We start from the raw sequence: 7,795 nt of genomic DNA, 5'->3' as shown, positions 1-7,795 counted from the left end.
GTGCCATGAGGTGTTTAGCTTTTCTCCGACCGCTACAACATCTGGAAGACGAACAGAGACTGAGGTTCAAACCTGGCAGCGTGTTTAGAGGAGAGGATGTGAAGAAGCCCACTTTCCATCACCTCCATCTTGGCCTGTCCGAGAGCTGCAGCGAAGTGTGTGATGTAAAACAAATCTTGTCACTGGAACGTCTCCTGGGTTTCTGTTGCCAAATATTTGCCTGGCTTTAAAGCAATACTCGATTTATCACAGAATGTTTACAGGCTCCATGGTTCTGTGTTGCATGACTGTGATGCGAGATGAGTAGCACACAGGCTGACGTTAACACCCTGTGGATTTTTTTTCTCCACTATGCAGACAGTTCATGCAACCAGAGTGAATTAGGACGGAGACGTACTTAACAACACGTTTGCATGCGCATGACGCTGCCCCGTGAATACGATTGTAGTGTCTTCAGAAAGTGACGTGACATGGTCAAAAATAGGGATGCACCGATACAACTTCTTCAGACGAAGTTAAGTACTTACATGTGAGTACTTGCCGTTATCGAGTACCTTAACTAAGGTTCAGGATCAGGGCCACGCCTCAACCACTCTAATCACCTGATTTCTACTTATACCTGATCATCCCATCAAGCACTGTTCGTCTCCGTTTTCTCGAAGACAGACCGCGTTTCATGCGACAGCTCAGAACGTTAGATAGTAACAAAAAGTAACTCACCATGGATTCCGAACTGCAGATCAACCTGTCAGATTCAGGCGACGATCTATTCGGCAGCGATTCTCCATCAGTTACTCACCACATTTAAGAGTATGCTTTAGATCTTCCTTTTTGATGGCTCTTATAGTTAGGGCTGGTTCAGGTTCGCCTTGGTCCAGCCCCTAGATATGCTGCTATATGCCTAGACAGCCGGGGGACTACCTAGGATACACTGAGCTCCTCTCTCCTCTTATCTCCCTCCATCTTTATGTATTAATCTCCTATTTATGCACATTACTGATTTTGCTTCTTCCCCGGAGTCCTTGTGCTTTCTCGCCTCGCAGGTTCCCATGAATCAGGGTTATATCTGGACTGTCATCGTGCCACGTGCTGTGGCCCTGCTGACACCCACTGCTACTACCATTATTATTATTATTAGTCACATTACTATTACTATTCCCTGTACCATTACACATATTGGCTTTGCGTCCACCCTGAAGCCCTTTTTGCTTTCTCGCCTCGCAGATCTCCACGAATCGTTGTGGTACCTGGACTGTGGTCGTGCCTCCTACTGTGACCCGGCTGACACCCACTGCTACTTTGATTTCACATTACTAATGCTATTCCCTATATCATTATTTTAATTCTACTATAGTCATTGCTGCTTTTATAAGTAGTCTAAATTTTTTCCTTCGTTACTCTGCTTACTATTGTGATTATATGAATCATTTATGTCATATACATTGAATGTGTTGTAACGCTGTTATGTTCATTCTGTACACATGACATCTATTGCATTCTGTCCATCCTGGGAGAAGGATCCCTCCTCTGTCGCTCTCCCATAGGTTTCTTCCTTTTTTCTCCCTGTTAAAGGTTTTTTTTAGGGGAGTTTTTCCTGTGCCGATGTTGGGGTTCCGGGACAAAAGATCAGGTGACGCAACAGCAACTCCTCCTCCCGGGTCGCTTCCAGCATCGTCACATGGGCCACCCACCGTCATCGGTGACGCAACAAATGTTTATCCAACTTGTACTAACACTTATACCCTAGCCACAGCAGCGCCAGCCCCTAGGCCAGCTTCATCAATCAACCGCCCTTCCCCAGTTTCCCCAGCTTTATGTCAGCAAATCCTCTCCGGTAATTACATAGACCTAGCCCAGCTCCTTCAGCCATCCCTCATCAATAACGGCCAGCCTAGGGAAATACAGACTAGCCAAGGCGTAATTCATCTGTTCCATCCATCCAGATCGACTACCTCTCAATCATCCTCGACATGGCTTTACGTTTTGGGGGGACAGGCTTCTACAGCTACCATGTCCTCTTTGCTACCCAGGCAGCAGGGCGCTGACAACAGTTCAATCAGGGGACTTACTGGGGCACCCTCGACACAGAGCTTTACTGCCGCATTCTCGCAGCCCGTACATCTCTCTCCTGCGAGCTATGCAGGGCTCCCTCACAACCAGCCTCACCCTGCACTACCTTTGCTCCTCTCAGCTCACGCCCCTCCTCCTCATGCAGCAACCCTGCATTCAAGCGCTTATCTTTCGCAGCACCGCCTCCTTCCATCATCCCTAAGCCCATCGACATACGCCCCTCGGTCAACGTGCCCATCCCGAAGGGCGTTGGCAAACGAGGCCGGCCGATCCTGTATCAGGGAGGCCAGATGGTGTGCAATAACTTTAACCATCTCAGCTGCTCTCTCTCCAACTGCAGACTCCTGCACGTCTGCTCGTTCTGCAGCGGCACTCACACAAGAAACACCTGCCCCAATAATCCAACCACACCGGCAGACTGACTAGCACGGCATCTCGGCACACCAGTCAAGGTAAAGGCTCTAGCCTACGGGCTGCAAAACCATTCCGATAGGGAGTTTGTTGACTTTCTGCTAAACGGGTTCACCCACGGTTTCCACCCGGGCATAGAAATCATTCCAGACATCTGTCACAATCTTCAGTCTGCTCTTTGCGAACCCGACACCGTCGACACCTTAATAGCCAATGAGGTCAAAGATGGGTTCATGATAGGCCCATTCACCAACCCACCTTTCCCAGTAGTCCGCATCAGTCCAATCGGTATGGCCACTTGAAAATATTCCGGTAAAAAGAGATTGGTCATAGACCTGTCTTCCCCCCACGGCACAGACATCCCAAGCATCAATAGCATTATCCCAGCTCCAGACTTCTCCATGCAATACGCAACCATTGACCACGCCATCACCCTTATCCTTTCAGCAGGTCGCGGAGCATGGAGTTTCCTGGAAGGGAGCCTATTACTTCGCCGTACGCCTCACCTTCGCCTGCAGAAGCAGCCCTAAGATCTTCGACTCACTTTCAGAAGCCTTATGCTGGATCCTCATTAACAATCACAGGCTCCCTTACGTTCTCCATCTTCTCGACGACTTCCTTATCGTCCCCCCCCCCCCATTCTCACCTCCACCCTTATCACGACCTTTCCAGAACTTGGCATCCCACTTGCAAACCCTCAGGGCCCTGCACCTCCATAGAGTTCTTAGGTATCACCCTAGACGCTACCTCTTTCCAGGCATCTCTGCAACTCGAGAAGATACAGCGCATCACACTGCTCCTCTCAAACTATTTGCTAGCAGACAGATGCACAAAACAGCAACTGCTAGCCCTTCTCGTACACCATACGCATAATCCCCCAAGGAGAATCCTTCCTCTCCCACCTTCTCACGAAAGCAGCAGCCGTCCCTTCTTTCCACGACAGAGTCGCACTAGACAACCCCTGCAAAATGGAAATGCACCTCTGGCAACATTTCCTATCCTCCTGGAACGCTATTTCTCTTTTCTTTTTTACAACGATTTCATCACTAAACCCGAGGATATCCAGCTCTACACCGACGCAGCCCCTTCCATAGGCTTTGGCGGCTACTACAGCGGGAGATGGTTCGCTTCCAAATGGCCCCCAGTGTTCAATCATCTAGATGCACAGTCAGGTTCCCCTTCATCCGCACTTCACAAGCTGTATCCAATCATTATAGCAGCCATTCTTTGGGGGCACGAATGGTCAAGGAAGTCCATAATCATTCATTCAGACAACACTGCAGTAGTAGAAATTATAAACAAAGCCAGATCCCGCTCTCCAGCAATCATGCAATTGTAGCGTTGTTGCTGGTAGCAGATTTAATAAATAATAAGTAATTAATATCAGGTATTTAACTAGTTTAAATAACTCAATTAGAAATCCTTAAATTAGTATAAAAGAACGATGGTACTCGAACTTACCACCATTAGTTTACCTAATGGAATTTGACATAGCACTTAAGTTGGACGCCACCCTATTTTGGAAAAACTTCAAAATGTGATATTAATCAATTATATCTTAATCTCAGGGTTGCTACAGAGTTCTTCTCAAGGTGTACATTGACCTATTATTTCATATACACACAAATGAAATGATCAAGTTTTTTATAAATTAAATATTTATTAGACAAACTACATTACTAAACTACTAAACATAAAATAAACAGAATAAAGGAAAAGAATAACAAATAGAATGAAGAGTAAACAGAATTATGAACCACAACTAATGATAAGGATTGAATGTGACCAGGTAGAATCAGTGACTTATATCATTGACTGATTAATCAACTTCGTCGATTGACGTTTTACATTAACTTTAGTTCAAATGATTTAGGCACCGTTCAGCAGCTGAGTTCGAGACGCACCAGGGAAGATTGTGAGGCATCTTTATATTGGTTTTAGTTAAATCTAATTTAGATCTTTTGGTCTGAGATATTTATATATTAGATTATTTTATAACGTGACTTAAATAAATTTGGTCTAGTAACATCAAACTCGTTTATATCTTGGAATGGTATGGTTTGGAAGTAAAGCTGCATGGAATGGCGGCTGTTCTTCTGAAGGCCTCGGCATCTGGTTGGATGATTGTAGTTGGTTGAATCACACTCTTCATCTCCCGCTCAGTGGCAGTTGATTCGGCTTTCTCTGATGTCTTCGGAACCTGGTCGTCTTCTTCGTTGAGGTTCGGCTTGAACCGTTCTTCCTCGTCTTCATCTCTCTCAACGCGGGGTGCAGGATTCAAAGTCAATCAATCATATTTGTGGTATTTCAGAAACCAGGTGGAGGAAGGCTTCTTCAGGTAGTCGCTTCTTAGGCCGGCTGGAGGTCCTCTCAGCCTGTGGAGAGGTCTCTGCTCACAGGGCCTTCGAGCCTGCAGGTGGACAGAGCTGTGCTGAAGGGTTATCTCCTCCACCCTACCCCAACCTTTTGCCATCAGGCCCGAGAGAGGTAGGGTGGAGGAGACCACCCTTCAGCGTCAACGTCCAGAGTTGTGTTCTGTGGAAGAGCGGGCGAAGCGAGAGAAGTCCTCTGACATATCCTTGCTTTATCTTCTTGAGAAAGGGGGCAGTTCCATTGCACCCCTCCCAAACTATCTTGATTATTTCCTTTAAGCTCACTTTATCGAATTAACACTAGTTACTTAAAAAGTAATTTGAACTCTTTCATATTTGAACTCGGTGCCATCTCACCTGAATAATGATACCAAATAGTTTGATTTGAATCACTGAATAAAACCTGTACAATTAAAGACTGAATGAATTAAACAATTACACAACATAGATAGACATTGTTATCATGACACAGACAGAGCTATGTAGATATACATGTATGTGTACCTTTATGCATAATAAATGAATGAATAACATTAATCTCAACATTTCAGCTCATCAGTGTCCTGTGTGAGAGACAAGAAAGAGAAAGGGGGGGGAACATCTCTTCCCCCCTTTGTTGTCCTGTGCTGTGGTTGAGATAAGGTTATATGGCAGGAAACTAAGAGAATTGCAGGCAGAGTTAGCTACCATGAAGTTAACTATCTATAACTTTATAAACTCAGATGTTTTAATACAGATTATAAAATATAGGACTTTACTATGACTAGAACTAAAATATCAAGTAAAGGTTTCTTTAACTTGTTTATTACAATTGGATGCTGTTCTTTTTCCTCAGGAATGTGAATGCTCATAAAACCCAGAAAGTTGGAGTCATAAAACATGGGGTCACCCAAAGAGTTACCCCAAGTCTTATCTTCAGATAGTCCAGGCACAGGGGAGAAACCACTTAGTGCCCTTATAGGTCATGAGAGCAGTTGATGAAGGAAGTTGTTAGGTTTAGATCTTCTCATTGACACTTAGATTTATATTGTCTTGGTGGACCTCCGCTACACAATTCCTGCGCAGACTCACATTAATATCCGCCCAACACCAGTTTCTCCTCCGCGCAGCTCATGTCCCCGGGTGTCAAAACCTCATAGCCGACTCATTGTCTCGTTTCTCTTTCCAGAAATTCAGACTCTTGGCTCCAGACTCGGACATCCACCCAACTCCAATCCCACCGTTTCAGCCACCACCTTCAACTAGCTCCAGACCTGGCAAACCTTTCAAAAGCGTCACAAGAAGCCATCCTTAATAGCCTAGCCCCGCGCACACTCTCCACTTACTTAACCGGCTGGTACTGGTTCAAGGTGTACCTCAACACCTACAATCTGTCCTTCCCCTCATTTGACGTCTTGTCAATCTGTAACTTGATCACCCACGCCCACTCCACTCTAAAAATCCGCTCCTCCACCATCCAGAACCCATCCGCTAAACGCTTGCCACTAACATCCGACCTACTCAGCCTCTGCATCCTCTCACTTCGATCAGGCTACTCATCCCCCTCAGTCGACCTAACTTTGGAATCCATGTTCCTGCTTGCATTCTTCGGCTTCCTCCGGTGCTCAGAATTCGCTCCAACTTCATCCATCTACAAGCCATCCCTCCATCCAAGTCTGTCCGACATCACCATTCACACCCCAGACTCTCTCATATTCACACTCCGGAGAAGTAAAACCGATCAGCTAGGAATGTCATTTCCCATCTAAACTCTTTCCTCAGCCCATACGAGCCACTATCAAAATACATCCAGGCCAGGTACGCAGCACACGCCTCTCCTCAAGACCCACTCTTCTTCACCGAAAACGGGAAAATAGCCACCCGGTTCTGGTTCAACAAACATTTCTGTCGAATTCTTCACATCTCCGGCATATCTCCCGAACACTACTCAATACACTCCTTCCGCATAGGAGCAGCTTCCACGGCAGCCAGACTAGGCATCTCCGACCAGACAATTCGAGTCCTAGGGCGCTGGTCATCCCAGGCCTACCAATCCTACATCCGAAATAGCCTCAACGACCTTCGTCAACTCACGCTCACCTCAACTCTACCCAATCTTTTGGGGGTCCGTAGCTGGCTCGGCCTTACTTCAACCCGAGACGGAACCCCCATCCTGAGGCTCCCTCTCCCCCGCCGACTACATCAGATACCCGGACTCGCCTGATCACAGGACCTCTACCCTCATCTTCTTCTCCTCTACCATTACTCATTTACATTATTAAGTAATTCTTCTCATAATAAAATCACTTAACTATCATTATTGTGGCGTGGTCCTTGCTAGTGAACCAGTGGTTTGTGTACTGCAGTTACGTGCTTCAAGGTCGGTGATTTCGCAATTTCCATCTTGGAATACAATCGTCGCCATCTTGGCCTTTCTGCAACCGATGACTGTAAGTTACCCTATTTGCAATGAGTGACATAGAGACTAGATGATTGACATAGAGACGGCATATACGGCTCTGGTAGCAGCAGACAACTGTCAATCACAGTAAGCCCGCCCTAAAGCATCCTACGCTTCATGGTCTATTTTACTCTAAATGGGACCATAATTTAGTAAATGAACATCATCCGGTCTTGAAAAAGATTTGAAACTAGAGATTGAGACAATGAACTCATGTTTAGAATGTTTACTGAGGTAATAAATCAAGTGAGAAGTAGGGTCATTTTCTCATTGACTTCTTTACAATCAGACTTCTTTTTGCGACGGGAGGAGTCATCCCCTAATGTTCAGTAGAGAGAAGGCATGTTTAGAGACACTTCCGCATTGGCTTCACTGGGGGATGCCGCCTGGGACTAACCCCCTTCACTTGCATCATCAGCTGGTTGACACAGGAACATAGTGTATCCTCACGGGTCTTGAGGAGTTGAGGTATTTACTCACTGACAAATAAACTGTAGAGATG

The 7,795-nt window shown here is 45.9% G+C and overlaps 1 pseudogene; it reads left to right on the top strand.

Annotated features, from left to right (window-relative positions):
• The first annotated feature begins 721 nt into the window (after positions 1-721).
• LOC129095741 (uncharacterized) lies at positions 722-7,056 on the top strand (annotated as a pseudogene).
• The last annotated feature ends 739 nt before the right edge of the window (positions 7,057-7,795 follow it).

The sequence above is a fragment of the Anoplopoma fimbria genome, chromosome 9 (genome assembly GCF_027596085.1).
Source record: "Anoplopoma fimbria isolate UVic2021 breed Golden Eagle Sablefish chromosome 9, Afim_UVic_2022, whole genome shotgun sequence".
In the NCBI taxonomy this organism is placed as follows: domain Eukaryota; kingdom Metazoa; phylum Chordata; class Actinopteri; order Perciformes; family Anoplopomatidae; genus Anoplopoma; species Anoplopoma fimbria.
Note: the sequence above shows the minus strand (reverse complement) of the source record. Positions and strands in the feature narration are given on the sequence as shown.